General features: G+C 45.1%; 1 protein-coding gene across 2 annotated transcripts in view; it reads right to left on the reverse strand.

The window, feature by feature from the left end:
- The window catches only part of LOC131258766 (insulin-like receptor), a 44,857-nt gene that overhangs the window by 19,427 nt on the left and 7,974 nt on the right, over positions 1–17,456 (reverse strand). For both annotated transcript variants that reach the window (XM_058260147.1, XM_058260146.1), the window contains exon 2: positions 16,467–16,730. The gene's annotated coding sequence lies outside the window, so the exon portion shown is untranslated. The remainder of the gene's footprint in view (positions 1–16,466; positions 16,731–17,456) is intronic.

The following is a 17,456-nucleotide window of genomic DNA, read 5'->3' on the forward strand; positions in this document are numbered from 1 at the left end:
ACGATAGGACAGAATGGACACACGGAGGAGGAGGAGGAGGAGGAGGACATGTACTACACACCATGAGCACGGACGGGAAAGCGGACACTCCACTCCACTCATTTGTAATCCAGTTAGGACCACGGAGGGTTGTGGAGGAGAAGGGGGGGGGGGGAGGGTTTAAAGTCCAAACAAAACCGGAGGAAAAACAACCGAATAAAACAACACGGTGGGGGTTGCTTAGGATCTCATGATGACGCCACACTGCAATAACAAACCGCGAGAGACCTTACGCGAGGGAAGAGTGGAGGGAGGGGGGGAGGAACGAACGAAGGGGGTGGTAAAGGGTTTCGCTTATCTCAAAAAGATTGGTATTTGTTTTTAAATTTCGGTTTTTGTTCGTCTTCAGCCGTGTCGTGAGCCGCGAGACGAGCGAATGAACGCGAGTGTAGTTAGTGAACGTTCCAAGAAATGTGACATTTGGATGAAGACAAATTGGTAAAACCAAATATTCAGATGTTTTTCCTTTTTTCTTGTTCGATTCGGTCATGACTTATTGCATCGAATAGGACGAAACGAGCAAAGTATTCATCCGATCTCTATTTCTCTCGCGTTGCGGAACTCCAGAGGAGTCCAGAGACCAGAAACCCATTTCTCAATGGGACTAGGGGATTTTTTTGTTGTCTCTGCACCTAACAAGGGCTCCACGCCCTAGAACCAGCAAGTATAGTCTCTCTTCTCAACGTATATGGCCATTTTTAAGTGCCTCACAAGCAGTGAAGGGCATGCGACTTATAGCTGCTGCGGATGAAACCATTGGTACTTCCTCCCGCCGCCGCTTGTCATTACTACGAGCTCTAGAGTCAAATACAACTTTTGCCTATACAACTACTATTACTACAAGAACTACTACTAATAGCATCCCTACTACTACTACTAGTACTACTAGTACTACTACTACCACGGTCACTTTTGGTATCAAGTGGATTCGGCGTACGAGATTCGTACTACGTTCGTCTATACGGGAACATCCGCTCAGAGATCTTCCAAAATACTACGTGTCATAGTCCCATCACTTCTAGGTTATCACTCTCTCTCTCTCTCTGTCTCTTTTTTCTTTCGCTCAATTGATCCCCCTCCCCCCTGCTCACCCCCCTCTTATCATGCTTTCCCACCCCGCTTCCTCTTCAAGCAACTTCCAAGAACATCTCGCATATACACCCTTTTTGGTCCAATCGACACACGTGAGACAGTCTCCACGTCATGTCACAGGGCTGAAAACGTGGGGGGAGGAACTGGAGCCAAGGGTCGTGCCATGCCACTCCTGCCCGCCCCCCTCAGAAGACGGTGCCTCTCCTTTTCTCGCTCGCACGCGTTTCCCCACTCGAGACGACGAGAATAACAACCGATCGATAAGCGTAGTAGCGTAGTTTTCCGGCATCCAACCGTTTCCCGGCGCTTCCATCATCCGTTCGCAAACATCTCCCCCCCCTCCCGGGGGTTCTTCTCCCTGAAAGGGCGAACGCGACGTCGTCCCCATCCTCACGATGTCGACCTGTGCACGGTGTATATCAGTTCCCCTCCCCCACCACCCTCACCAATCATCGATCTGTCCCGTGCGTTCGTGGCGTGTTTCACTGCTAGAATGGAACCGGAAGGAGCGCATTCATTGACCTCATTTGCTTTTCTCGATTCGATACTGGAAAATTGTCCAACTAAGAGATAATTGAAAGAAGGAATGTTTAAAAACTCTTTCAAAATTAATATAAAATTGAGGAAACTAGAGGAATCGTGTAAATTGCAAAGGAAAGAAGATCACATAAACACACTTCAGGGTAGAGCAAAACACTTGAAAACTTGTTTTTCACCGAAACTAAAATAAATAAAATCGTTCAACTGAAAACAAATGCACTTGTGCTGAGAACACCGACACTTTTTTAATCGAACTCCAACCATATGAAATAATTATCCTGACACCGCGTAAGGAACGAAGGAAGGCAGACGACGACCACCGTCAGTCAGCTCAAAGTCGCACGAACGAACGAACGAATGAACGGCAGCTGACGGCGAAATTTCACTTCGCATTTTTCCATGACCTACCCTACACGACATACACACACACGCACACAGCAGAGTTCGGATGTGCAATTGCAGCGTGTTGCAGCGGGGAAATGCATATGACACACAGGCGCACAGGCCGCGCATGCATTTCAGAGTGAGGCCATCCCTTCGTTGGATCTCGGAGAGCGAGTAAGAGAGACGGCGGAGAGAAAGAGAACGTTGGGCGACGCCGCAAAATATCCTCCCCCTTCCTCCTCCCCCCACCTACAATGTGCAGCAGGGTGCAATCAGTTTTAATCTTCAGTGCATTCGACGTCTTTGCAGTACGATTTTATGATGACATATCGAAGAAAACCAATGATGGACCAATATCTGCATATGTAAATATACGTATATGAGTACGTTTAGTACTATATAGGAGTTAAACAAATATTTTTCATTGGAAAATCAATCCGTTCTAACTATAAAACGGTTTACTTAAATATTTCGTGTTATATTAGCTTAACAATCACTTTAGCTCATTTCAGAATAATCATTGTAAAAAAGTAACCAAACAGGTTGAGTCAGTTGCGCTGTAGAGTCGAACGGAAATGAATTACGGTTTCTCGTGTAAAACACCTCCCCGCCTGCTCTGGTCTTCCCCTCCCCCCTTTTGGACTGCAGTATGCACTTCATCTAGCAAACGGACGTCACGACGACGCGTCACGTGCAGGCCACCTGCCGTACCCGCATCAAAACAATCTCATCATCACCAGGCCCCATCATCGTGATTGCCATCGGGTTGGGGTTCTGCCATCATGACCAGGAGCTTGCACAAACAAATCCCACACGGCCACAACCCGGATACCCGCGGTTGGTCCGCAGTTGAGTCATGATGTGCACTACTACGCCTGTTCTACCAGTTCCAAAGAAATATTTATCATGTTTCCATACAATGTTTTTAATGACCTTTGGGCAGAGGATCTAACCAGGAAATTCGCTGAATTTAAGAAAATCATGTTTAATTTAGATTTCCTAAGCTACGGATGAGTTGTTTTTTAAAGGAAATGTTACCAGTACAGCGGAGCTAAAATTACCTTCGAGAAGCTATTCCGTAGGTCATAACAAGTGCAGGTTACAATCCCGCTGCAGGTATCTGCGATTCTAGGGAAAACTCTTGCATCATACGACGGCAATGACTCTGTTTTTCCTCGAACGCAATTCATAATGATTCAATTACAGTTTTCCCGCGAAGCGAGAGTCATTGCCGAGGGTAGTTATTAACGTCACCTGAACCTTCCAGTCCAGAGCCAACGCAACCGGATCGATCGAGGCCTAATTTGGCCTTCCCGGTACTTGCAATTGCTAGTTTTCCCCTTCTGCTGCCCTTTAAGATAATCTCCTCTTTTTTCAGCTTGCTTACGTAAAGGTATAGTTTTCCTACCGAAGTATAAAAACTGACCAGAATTTTCTCCAAAAACAATCAAATACATAACTTTTAGTATGAGTATATTTAACATCGATCAATAAACTCATGTGGAAAGCTCCATTTACTCTTCGCATCCTTTTCTCGCCTCTATGGCGTAAGACATTCATGCTTGAGGTATTTCCTGTGGATCAAGCTTCGAACGGCAACACCCTCTCGACATTCTTTGGCCGCGAAAGTGCGGGGTTGTTCCACTTCCAGCTAAGTGGATCAGCGATGCAGCACTCTACCTCCACGCGGCGGAGACAAACATTCGCAAAAGGACGCCATTATCAGCGACAACGTTGCACTTGTTTGCAAGCGCCTGGGGTGTCGTCGTCGTTTGTTTACGCAGAAGGAATCGAACGTCACGAAACGGTCCGTCGTCCCGGATCCGCCGCAAGCTAGTCAACTCAGTTGCGCGGTTTGTCGGTTCCGGATTCTTATTTCTTCAGCCACGACAGCAGAGGGGGCTAGTGAAGTTCAAAGTGTGAAACTTTAGTAAAACAACACCAGCGAAGTAAGCTAAACATACCAACAATCCATACGAAGCCCCTGTGCGCAGCGGGGGGGGGGAGAGGAAGAAGGTAGGAGAAAGCACTCGTTTCAAGCGCCATTCGGGCGCCATTGGATTGGTTTCAAACAGTACGACGACGAAGAAGCCGGATGCCTCCGCGTTCCGACGCATTGTTGTTTTTCCACAAACATTTACCACCCCTTTTGCCCCGGCCCACCCAACAACCTGTTTTCGTTCTCGGGCCGCATTCGTCAGGCTCGCACCAGCCGCACTCGATAAGTGCACGAGCACGTGCACGTGCCAGTGGCGAGTGCAACAAACAACGGCAATGGTCAAATGGTGCAGCCATTTTTCACATCCTACGATTGTTTTTTACGAATATTGCAAGCATTTTTACTTAGATAACACAGAACTTATTTCTAGCTAGTTACGGATGATTACTTGTTACTTTTCTTTTTCACTCTTACTCTTTTCTTATCATTTGTTCTTATATTGGGTACAAATTTTGTTTAAATATTGATTATATTACCAATTCACTTACAGTCACTTTCCCGTAAAACATAACCAGTGAGGACCGAAGGGATTGAAATGAGCTTATCTATCTATCTATATCTATCTATAATCTTCTATCTTCTATCTATAATATACAAAATTTAATAACTTGTAAGGTGTAACATTGCACAAGTTCAATTTGCATGCAAGTTTTCTATGCAATCGGTAGTCTGCTGCTGAATTAGGGAAAAAAAATCAACCAGAACGCAATACAGAGCTAACTTGGATGGAAAAACACGCAGAAATTGAAGGAGATATTTGACAGACAGTTTTTAGCAAGAAATAGGTTCAAAGCTTCCTAAGATTGATATGAAGTCGGACAGTACCGATTACAATGGTTTGGAATGTGACCCAAACTGGACTTGAATGTTAAGCAAGCTGTAGACGTTACATATTAATCTGCACAGATGTTTGACGTCTACAGCCTTTCCTTAGCTATTTCCAACATCCCCGAGATATTCGGGATATCTCGAGGGATGTTTGACAGACGATGGGTACGAGAGAACAAAGGAAATCTGTAGACGTCAAAGATCTGCACAGATTAATATGTAACGTTTAAATCCAGCTTTACATTTGACTAAAATACCATATTTCACCTCAAAGATAGCTTTCACTTAAAAACTAACATAGTAACCGGGCAAATGAGCTAGTGAGTTTAAAATACAAATACAAATGTATAATCTAACATAGCTTTGTAGTCAGCAGTACGTCACTACGTTCGTAAGCACCAACAATGTTTAAAGCGTTTCTCTTGTTCTGTTGAAATGTTAAGCAATACAGAACTGATAACACAATAATCAGCTAACATGAGGCATACAAATTATTCGCGTTGGGCTTCGCGTAATAAATACAACATAAAACTATAGCATGGAGGACAACCTTGCAGCAAATGGTGTAACAATCGTACAGTACGAGTGTAATTTGTGAACAACAACACCACACAGAGGGTTAGTGTGTGAGTGTGGTTTCGAGCGGTCCTCTTATTGGGTCCCACACGACGTTACGCGCGACGCAAACAACTACCGTTCCCGTCTTTACTACGACTTTTCTCGTCTCGGGTGGAGCTCGAGGACCACGTCGTCGTCGTCGTCGGGCGAGTTATGTTTGCCACCGCCGCGCGGGCCTGCTAGAACAAAACTATTTCACCCTTTCACGGTTCACCCCCTCCTCCCACCACTTCAGCGCCCTTTCCGTCCCTTGGTTGCTAAAACGTGCCCAAGGTTCGCCTCAATCAACGAACGAGCGAACAAACAAACAACAACACCCTGTGTATCACAACCAACCCCATCCTTCCCTTCCCCTCGGTGGCCGTTTCCTAGTTCTGCTGTCATTGACGATCCATGACGGACCGGTATAAGGGAAGGTTGAACAAAAATTAATTCCTATCGAGGCGTTACACTGCGTTACAGCGGTGCGTTTCCGGGGCCAATTTGCGTCTATTTTTGATATTGACCATCGGGGGTTGAACGGAAAAATCATAGGTCAGGTTTGGCCACACACGTCCAGCCGAAGGGAGTGAATAGAATAGGTGAAAATGATATAAAACAAAACACTGTAGAACAAGATTATTCTCTCGCACTTGCATTTTTACTATGGCGAATTAACAACTGACGGATCTAGAGCAAGAACCGAATCAAAATAAAAACTAAAATATCTCCACCATCATCCGGCAACTTGTACCATATATCCCAAGCGCTAGAGACTAAACATATTTTGCGCACCACCCACCGCCCACCGTCGGTTTGAACGCTACTACGCAATTTCTAAATTTTCTTTACATTAGCCAGAGAGACGGTTTGAGGTGGAAGGGATGAAAAAAAAGCGGGGTTGACTAACAAGATAGGAATGGATCGAAATAGAGAAAACTGAGAGAGGAAGAGAGAGAGAGAAAAGGAGAGAGACAGGGTGGAATGATAGAGAAGAACGTTACCAATAGACATTAAGTTTGAAGAAAAAAAAATGAAATCATTCGAACGATAGTTTATTGGACTGAAAATTCGGCCGATGAATCCTAATGCGCAATTGAATATTTTTATTAAATTCATTGCCCAGCGTTTTTTTTTTTGTCGGGTACGCAAGGTTATCAAGCACCGACGACCACATCATTACTCACTTTAAATGATCCGATGGCTTAGATTCTCTTGCCCTTTTTCTTTCGCCTAGGTTCTGCGTCTAGTCTAAGTCGCAAAAAACCAAAACCGAACTTTTTGGGCCAGAGATACATATTCACTCCGCAAACCAACCCCTTCCATCGACTCACCCGAAACCTCATCATTCTATGATGAACGCAGACCCGACACAACAAGTGCCAGAGCGTATTAGCGAAGGGACTAGAGCTCGATGAGGGCATATAGTGGATGAACCAAAATCCTCGCGAGAATAGATCGAAAAGATCTGCGTGTGTTGTGCCGAATCGCGACGTGATGGCACGCAACATTAGCAACAACTCGCACAGGGTACTAGAGGTGGGTGTGGGGAGGGGGGGGGACCCGTGGTGAAATAGTGTTAAATTGGCCAGTTATGACTTATTCGGCGAAGTTCCACCTCACCACCGTAACAGATTCTCCAGGAGCGAACAACCGCTTCGCTTGTCTCCACCGGATCATCATCCACCAACCTCGAGTGCGGCCAACCAACCATCCTTTTACATGTCGTCGTGCTGCGTGTGCCGCTTCTGCGATGCTGCCAAGGTGCACGACCACGGACAACTAATCGTTTCATTACCGGCCTTCGCGGTCTGGCTGGAAAGCTAAGGCTGGCGCTGGCTGAAAAACACACGTCGGTTGGTTAAATAAACCATGAACACGAACGAACGAACGAACAAACGTTTGAAACCTACCACCGGAGGGACCGGGAGAAGGTGTAAAATACCCAGCGTGCGAAAGGGAAAGATAGAAAATAGTAACGCGCAGTGTTTTGGCTCGTGACTGGTGTGTGTGTTTGTGCTATGATTACATTTACAACCAGCAAAAAAAAAGATGGGGAGTGAGGGGGGGAACAGCCAACCTTCTTCACCACCTCCCCGAGATGGACTAGTTCCGGAAGGAAAAATAGAACTCACGCACCTCATCATCATCGCGCGGACAGCGCCGTTTCAAAATCTCTAACATTTCTTACATCTTCTACTGACATTCTGCTCAACGTATCCGTTTGGTAAATTTACACAAAATCTGGGCGCCAGGAGTCTTTAAAAACTTTATTAGATTCACATTTACAGGGTTTCGATTCATATAATAGAATGTTTCAGTAGGTAGAGAGAACATTTTAAAAGCATAGGGGATATTTTCAACCAGTTGAGAGAACTTTGCAATCATATAGGGGAATGTGTCACACAGCTAGGGGAATCGTGCAAAATCCACCGGGGAGCTTTGCAACCTCGAAACTGTTTAGATGTCTTACAACAATACAACTTAATCTTTTTCAGCGCTGAAGTGCGCTGTCATAGCCTGGATTCGAACCCGTGACCATTGAGATGCCACCAACATAGACCGCTGCGCTTTTACCCGCTACTCCACGGGGTATCTCAGCATGAAATCTGACTTTAGATCAATAATAAAGCAAACACTAACTTAAATACGGGACAACAAACTGAATCGGTAAATTTAAAACATGTTACAAACGTGATTTTGGGGTATAAAGTAGGGAAAGAAACAAATGACAATATACAATACACCAAAAACCAAACGAAATGAGTGAAGGTTCAGTGTTGTGGATGTAGCAATCAGTTGGAAACAAGCCTAAAACTTAATGAATAGTTTGAAAAGTTAACTTTTTTCGTTTCTCATGTGGAGGGCCGATAGAAAACAACCATTAGAGGCGTCCAAGTGTTTAGGGTATGTCATAAAAGTACGTTAAATTTACCAGCATGAATAATTTCTCGCTTCAGCGAACGAGGCGAGACCGCATAGGCGAGACATATGCCCGACCATTTTCCACTGCACGGAATCTAATTAATAAACTGCTTCATTATGCAATGGGAATGTGCATAGGAGACAGCAGGATGGCTTCCTTGGAAGAGGCTGGTGGAAGCGGCGGGCCGAGCAGAGCAAGGAAAAACGTGTCTTCTGTGCGTTAAATAGGCCGTAATTCGCTCGTTAAGATAGCGCTAGGCGTCTGTGAAACAACCGCGTAAATTTTAACCGAACAATCAAACCCTCGGCCTCTACACTGATGCCACACGGTGGATGTGGATCTCCCTCCTCTTCGATAAGGTGAAACGAAGACAGTCAAAGAGCAACTATCGAATGACATAAATTGAACAAATAATGCTCCCCGGTCGAAACCGATGCCGAAAAGAAAACCTTCCAGACCGTGACCGAACCACCGGGAAGGGAGCAAAGCAGCTGCTTCTTCCGGCCTATAAAATTCGTTCGTGAACAGGAACCGGATGATGCGAAAGATGAAGGGAAGGGAACACAACACTGAGGCGCGCGATACGGTAGCGTCTTTTCCCGAGCGAGGCGAGTTGTCTAAAACGTATTCGTCACGTTTGGAACACGCATCGCGGGCAAAGAGAGGGTGTGGAGGGAAAAAGGTTTCTCCTGCCCCCCCGCGGAAGGGCTCTTGTTCGACTCATCACTGATGATTTTTTTTTTTGAACAGCCGGAAAGCCGGGGGGAAATCGGTGGAAATCGGGGGACAGAATTAGCAGTTAATAGGGATATTATTCCACGTGTCACGGGGCGTCGGGTTGGTTTGCCTCGTTTTCCATGCCATTGCGCACGCAAGCGTCCACGTGGGGCGTTGCTGGGTGTGGACCCGGGTAGGTGAACGTGTTTCGGTAGCAGTTTCGGCGCAAAACGATCGCAAGGGCCCCCCTAACATCGTATGTACTATCGAGCGCCGCTAAACGATTTCGATAACACATTGTCGAGGCATTTTCGAGGGATAGGGTGGTACTCAATCGCAACCCTTAATTTATTGGGAAGTCAGGTTCTTTCGAAGGTTAGTTTTGCGGGTGGACCAGAAGCCAAACCGGAACCGGGGACTACTTGGCTTCAAGGGAGTCGCCGCCGCCGTTGAGGGTTCATTCATTTTAAATAACCCTCGTTTACAGAGTGGAGTCCTAGAATTGGGCAGGGACATGAAGAAGGGTTGGGGGGGGGGGGGGGGGGGATCATTCATTCCCTCCATGTCCATGTTCTCCGGGGCAGGCAGCAATGCGGTGCTCATTATTTCCACACATCGCTGCACAATATTGCTACAATTCGATTAGCGCTATCACGGAAACGAACGAAGCGTCCAAAAATTTTAGTCCAATGTTCCTTTTGCTACCCCTACCATTTTCCCGAAGCATAAGGTGGCATCGTTCATTAGCCTTAGGAAGCTACTGGTGGTAGCGGGGGGGGGGGGGGGGGGGGGGGGGGGGGAAATAGGTCTAGGAGAGAACATTGTTTACAGAAATTCCTCAAATATTCATACGCTTTGGTGGATTCGTTTTTTTTCCAGTCGTGCTTTTTATCTGCGAAAGTCTTCCCTGTTTTGGATGGTTGGACTTTTTTGGAATAGTTTGAGATTCGACCTAACGAAAGGCACAATAGAATGCCAATTTTAAACAACGGAAACAGTGCAGTTTGATCTCCCGAAAATATAAAATAAAACAACAAGAGCATCTTGATCTATAAATTAACGTTTGCATTAAAAAAATAGACAAATTTTCATCGGTGATAAGAAAAAAAGTTAACCAAGCTAATTGAATGAAGTAAATTTTATTGTAGAGTTACACCTTTTAAGTACTTTCAAAAATTATTCCGACGGCCAGTAAAGCGGCCTTATGGTCCTTGGTCGAAACTTTAGTCATACTACAAAATCAAGCGTGTAACGATGTTTTTCATTTGTTTGGACTTTAAAATGTTGGAATAGTGTAGAATACGAATAGTTGGAATAGTGTAGAATAAGTGTTGTAAATTTTTTTTCGATTGGTTGTAGTTGAGAGACATAACAAGGGTTAGCAGTGTGGGATATTTCAATTTTGTCTGACCCGTTCTTCAACTCCTTCGGTTCTCTTTGCGCATGATTTACTGTGGCCAGATGTGCATTCAGATATAATTGTGATACAATAATTGATACAATTGTCAAACTTGTTCTAAATTTAAAAGAAATGCTACTCTTTATATTGGGACAACATATTCCTTTATGCCAGCGTTCGTGACAAGGCCGATGAAAAATGATGCCGCACATAGCATTGCTGATGGAATCGAATTACAATAAATGAAAGTTACCAAGCATCAAATGGTGAATTAATCGCGTTGGGAAAAATAAACAACAGGCCACACACCTAACTGCATCGAAACAGAGAGATGCACCGGCGGCTCGATCCACTCGTGAGGAGAAAGGGGAATGAATCTTGAGTCGGTTAAGAAAACTGGCACACCACACCTCTCCACCCGTTCTCCCCGGCGATACATTGTGCATTTTTCGCCGGCGAGAAAGTGCGCGGCGTTGCAAGAAGCAAAAAAAACAAAAAACAACACCCATCATCGGCCTCGTGTCTCCATCGCGAGAGCCGCCGGCGAAGGTTTTAATTCTGCAGTCACCGAATGAAACCGTCGCTTTTACCCCCCCTATCCCTCGACAGACAGTCCATCAAAACTGCAGTAAACATAAACAAATACCTCACATTCCCGGCAACCGCGAGACGAGTTCCCCCTCTCTTCTCCTCCCACCCTTTGCCGTTCGTGCTCACCCGCGGTCCCCGGAAATGTGCGTCTACGGACGATCTCGAAGTGCAGCGTCGAAGAAGAGGCGTTGCACAGAGCAAAACTGAAGGAATGCGAAAAGAGCGAACGAAGCGCGAAATGAAACATGAACAGACATTTCTTCGCGAAAAATGCGTCCGCGTCGGCATGCTTCGAGGATCGGAGTGAGATGGGCGACTTTCTTCCTCCTTGTTGGGCCTTTTATCCTTCCACCACCTCCCTCTCTCTCTCTTTTTTACTTTCATCTACTTGCATTGGAACAACAACAACTGCGAAATGGAAGGAAAAGAACACAACTTCCAAACGACCACGGCATATTCGCCACGTCTCGGACTTTTTACTCCGTGACCAATATCATACACCTTGTTTTTATAGACGACGCGTTCCACTTCCCCCCGATCCACAGAGCCCTTCCTCCTTCAACCTTCCAACGCTTTCCACTAGGTTGCACGATTTTTTTTTTGTTGTTGCATTCACCAACCAACCCCGGGTGTTTGTTGTGCCGCCTCTGCCGGCCATTGATTCGCCGAGACTGGCCCAACTCCGCGCCCCACACTCTCCCCGTCCTCCTTTCCGTTCCTTTCCGAACCGCATAAGAATCCTTGCACTTTCTGCACTCAATTTGCATTCCCCCCCCGGCGGTCACACACCCCACCGTTGAACCCCACCACTTTTTCCTCATTTCCCTAGTCACTAGCCACAACCAAAACACTTCCCCCCCCATCCCTTCCGCCGAGACAAAAACACACACGCGCGCGCGGGGGCTTTGCTTATTCTATTTTTAAACAAGAAGCCGCCAGCCACCAAAGAATGCATTCAGCAACAACAGAAATAAAATAAAATAAATAAATAAAGTCCCCACCGCGCGCGGTACGCGTCTTGTGTCTGTTCGCCTTACATTAGCGTTTCTTCTCCTCGTCCTCGTTCCTTCGTCTAACGACTTGGCTTCTCTATTTCTGCCCGCGTACCCCTCCTCTCCCATACGCTGTTCTCCACTGTTTGATTTTATGTTTCAGTCTTTTAATTTTCTCCTCAAATCGTGCACGAATTTACTATTCTATTTACTAAAGCAGATATCTAAAGTTCATGCTAGTTTTTTTTTTTGTCTTGATAGATTTTACGTTCATCGTTATGATAATTGAAATGTAGTAACCTCTGTATCGTGTTTACTAATCAGCTATTTGGTTATCAAGTTAATTTGCCATCCAGAAGTGGCTGCAATTAAATTTATATTCCAATGTGTTTCTTGGGCACTTCCTGGTGAAAGCCTCCAATTACTCTTCGAAAAGTTTGTTTCCAAAAAACTAAACTGTTTCCTTTAGCAAAGACGGGTAAGCAAAGACGAGACAAACAAAACCGTGTGACAGTTTGTTGCTTTTCAACTTCTCTTTCATCTCGTCATTGATCCCAAAGGAACATATGTAACACGTGTGAATGTTTTACCTCTTTTTTGTGTCACTTCCGGTTCAGCTTAACGTTGTTCGATACTATTCCTCCCTTTTGCTTTCGCTGTCTCCTCTTTCGAATCCTGAATATGTTTGCCGAACCATGCCGAGCTCCGGAAAGGGTTTTTTTTTTCACTCTAAAATTTGTTTTAACGATCTTACTTCAAAATAGACCACGCCTATGATAACATGTGTTGAAATCTGCAAGTTTGAAACATTTCTTCCCATCGCCACCGGAAGGAATGCCAGCTTGATATGGCCGATCAGGACTCGCTGAAAGTTACCCACACAACGCTGCTGTGCGTGTATGTGGATGAAAACAAAGGAGAAAAATCGTGCTTTCCACTGGAAGTCCCATCGGGTCTTCCGCAGTTCGGGTCCCTCCACGGCCCAAAACGGTATTTGCTCCGACCGGTGGTCCGCGTACCAAATCCTCCGCTCCCTTGACCTTTTTTGGTCCGATGTGTGCCAGAGCAAAAGGGAGACGGGGCAGAGGGCGATGTTGGTCGGTCGGTGGCGGGACAATTGGTTGCTATATTGCTATTTAATTGGATTACGCCATCGTCGCACATGGTATCGCGCCCTCGGCACACGTGGTCTCCATCGTACGTACGCACGCACGCTCGCACGCACGTCCCTGCTTCATGCAAGGCAACATTCACCCCAGAGAGAAGGAGGAGGAAAAAAACATCTGCCCAGCCAAAAGAAAAAGGACAATCCCGTTTTCCTGCTTGTCTGCTGCTGGTTCATCATCATCACCGTCTCTCCACTGCAGCAACAGGGAACCAACCATCGAACCGGGAAAGCTAACATTTCATGGTTCTCCCGCCTTTTTCGCGCGGCTGACAGAGAGATAGAGGAAAAACGGAAACGAGAGGGATGAAGGGATGAAGAAAAAGAACCGATGTCGGGAGGGGAATCAATGATGGTTGCCTGGAATGATTATCTACATCCATTATTATTTGGCGTATATAAAATCCACAAAAAAACCTTCTAAATGCCTGTATGCCAACATCAACTCGAACCACAAATTATGTTTCTACTAACAATTGTAGAGTTTATTGTTTTCGAGATGATCAGTTATGGAAAAGTAGGCTACTGCTGACTTTTTTTCAAATTATATTACATTGTTCTATTTGCTTGTAAAACTGTGGATAGACGGATGCAATATTGCAATGACTGTTGTTTCAGGTAGAAATGTCAAATATTATTTCATTTCATTGAAATATTGCATCCGTCTATCCGCAGCTTAAGCGGCCGTATTCCAACAATCTTCTATCCAGCATTATGCCCTTGTTAGACTAGGATTTTATCTGCCATCTTTGCTCAGACTTTTACTGTCAAATTTTTACGTTTGACATCAAAATTTTAAAAAAATATTTGATCATTTTCATGTTTGAATTTAGCGTATTGTTCATCCTAGAGTAATGAACAAAATCTGTTGCAAACAACAGAGCAAAAAGTAAACAAATCACCACTTTGACATATAAATTTCAGACGAAAGAAAATCGGAACCGGTCGTGTACGATAAAATATGACAGATAAAGTCCTCGTCTAATAAGGGTATAAAGGGTAACTTACAAGTAAGTATTTTTGAAAGAGCCAAGAATCGAAACTTCCCATATCGGAAACAGACCAAAATTTCGCAAAGGTACTTGGAGGAAAGACCACAACAACGTGGAAAAACATAACCCAAAACGCTACGAAATTTGAGGTCATTCAACCCGACGTCCGTTGCTTAGCGTAACGGTCCCCTGGCTCAAGAACCCTCCCCGCCCGAGCATATGTACACCGCAAAATGGTAAGGAGGGGAGCAGCAAGCAGCAGCAACAACTGGGTAATAGTAGCGCGCGCCAGGGGGAAGAAGCGACCGTTTGCCGTTCCAGCAGGTAGGGGGATGGATTTCCATCGGGCCGAGGAAAACCGTTCGGATTGCCGAGGAGAAAGGAGAAGGAAAAAGAAAAAAAAGCCCCGTTGAAAAGCGACATCGGAATTCCATTCGCTTTCGGAAGTGCTTTTCCTTCCGCGATGAGTATGAGATACACGGCGGGGACGGTTTATCTGTATTTTCTCGGGCAGAAGAAGAACATCATCATCATCATCGGGTGGCCACCCAACATAGTCGCGTGTACGTAAACACACACACACACACACTTAGCTGCATGAAATGCATTCAAGTCTCCCTGTAAGCGAACAAGAAAAGCGCTCTTCTTCCTTCATTTGCGGAAGAGCTAGGAGAGAGTGACGTTTGAAACGGAAAATGAGGGAAATCGGGACTGGCTGGAAAAACACACTGGACTCGGAGATAAGGCGCTGCTCACACAAGTGTGTGGTGAAACCGACGCTACCGCGGACATCGGATGAGGCGCGCTAGAATGATTATGCAGTTTCCGTACTCGCGGATTCGAGAACCAGGTTGGGAAAAGTAGCAAAGCAAAAAACAAAAGCTAGCTATGGCAGGAAAAACGGCAGCTGGAAATTTTGTAATAAATCGAAAAAGGAGAATAGCACGCGCTCTTCTGGTAGTGGAACACTAAGGGCACACACAAGGGCCCGGTCGTCATTCCGAGGTCGAAAAACAACTAAAAAGAGACCGAGCAAGCAAGAGAGAGAGAGAGAGAGAGAGAGAGAGAGAGAGAGAGAGAAAGAGAGAGAAAGAGAAGGGTTGAGAGATACAGAGAGAAACAGAAGACAGAGTGATCGAAAAACAACATTTTGCTACTTGCAATGAATGCCAAACGGCGTGTAGGTTTTTTTTATATATATATATTTTAGCAAAACATCGAGCAGGGCAAAGGGCTAGTAGTAATGTAGTTGGTCGCCGCCTCACACGTACGCGCACACAATCAAACCCACACACACACACACACACACACACACAGACGCATACTTTACTATGGCATAGCGCACCGCACCAAAAACAGAAACACGAAAAAAAAAGTAACACGGAAGGGAGAAGGGAGCAAAAAGGGACGCGACTAAAAGAGAATCGGAAGCAGGACAACAAGAAGGGACGCATCCGCATTGTGTGTGGGGGAAGGGAAGAAGAGGGGAATCGGAGGGAAAGACTGCGGAGCTTCCACCAACCGTCATTGCCACCGCCTTTCCGCACACAACACAAGCCGGGCGTCGTCGGTTGCCCATCATCGGCGTTTTCGTGTCGCCGACACAACACACAACACACTCAAAGCCGACGACCGTGTCAACGACCTCGGGCAGCGGCTACGTACACAAGAGCACGCACACACCGATGCGCAATCGTCGCGCGAGATCGATAAACGGTTTACCGTTTCGATGACCTCCGCACGAACAGCGCCAATGTCATTCGACCGTTTCGCTCACCGTTGCCTAGCCGACCAATCACAGCTCACTTTGCTTCAGAAGTGTCGCACGCGACAAAAAGGCGAGATCACCAAGTTGGCGTACGGGCAAATGCGCCATTCATTTCGGAAGGATTTTCCTATACTTGTGAGCCGTGGGAAAAAACCATCTCGCGGCACCTTCTTTTCGCAAGGTTATTAAAATCGCCTATTAAATTATCGCCCGGCGGACTGGAGAAATGAGACGGGCCAAAAAACATCCGTATTGGGAAAGGAAACAACTAAAGAAGAAAACCGTCTCATTCTGTTCTGTTTGGGGCAGCATCTTTCTAAAAAAAGTTATGCGTAGCTTCAATCAACTAATTTCCATCCATCAGGTTATCATTTTACAATATATCTTTTTATCGAGATTACACCAATGATACGAAAAAATCCTTACGTATGCCATACCTTTTCCAGCGCTTGTTTGTATAAATCCTTTAATTCCCAGCTAGACGTTGGTCGGCTTGTCACTACTCCAACCTTTGGTAATCATTCAGATTGTAAACTATTCAATAACTCATCTTTTCAGCTCACTATTCCTGGTTTTCTGTATATTTTTTTCTCACTGTTATCTTTTATCATACCACAATAATTGTGCACTTTTCAAATCAGCAACCAGCAATGCCACTGGGGTCACTTCTGTAACTATTTTTTCCTGTAAACACTTTTCACCTGCAATCGATATGAATTGGAAATAATCACTGATTCATTGATTGATTCAAAACAATTATAATTTCCATTAGCTTTTTTAAACATATGCCCACTTTTATCCGTAAACACCTTTGTTTCAACTGTGTAAGGGTACAGTTTTCACCGCGTTCAAAATTTAAACTAATTTCACTAATCGTGTGATATAGCAATCACATGCTAAACTTGGGATTTTTGTTCGATCTTCGGTAATATCTGCAAAGGAAAAGAAAGATTTGCGTTAGTGATGAATAAATAGGTGAAATAAATATGTCTTAGAATAATGGAAAACATGCACATTGCGAAGGAAAAGAGTCGAACTTAAAATTACATCAATAATGCTCAGTTTAAACCAGCGTCAACAACATGCGGGGCATAAATATTTAACATCAACCAATATTCGTTTCCTTTCCCGCTTGAAAAAGAAACCTCTTCTCCCCTTCTCCATTTTTCCCCCCGACACAGTTTATCGAATGATGGATACGGCGACATTGCGGTAAGTACGTGATATCGGGGACGTACAGGCAACAGAACTTATATGCCATATGCCGGAAGTTTGTGGTAAGCAAATGCCACCCGTCATCATCTTGGGTCGCCTAGCCAAGAAATAGAATCGAATAGAGTAGAATAATTCACCTGAACCATCATCATCGGCGGATTCTGGTAGGAAAAAAGGTGTCTGATGTGGAACGGGCCCAGCTCATGCAGAGC

Source organism: Anopheles coustani, chromosome 3 (assembly GCF_943734705.1).
Source record: "Anopheles coustani chromosome 3, idAnoCousDA_361_x.2, whole genome shotgun sequence".
Taxonomy (NCBI): Eukaryota; Metazoa; Arthropoda; class Insecta; order Diptera; family Culicidae; genus Anopheles; species Anopheles coustani.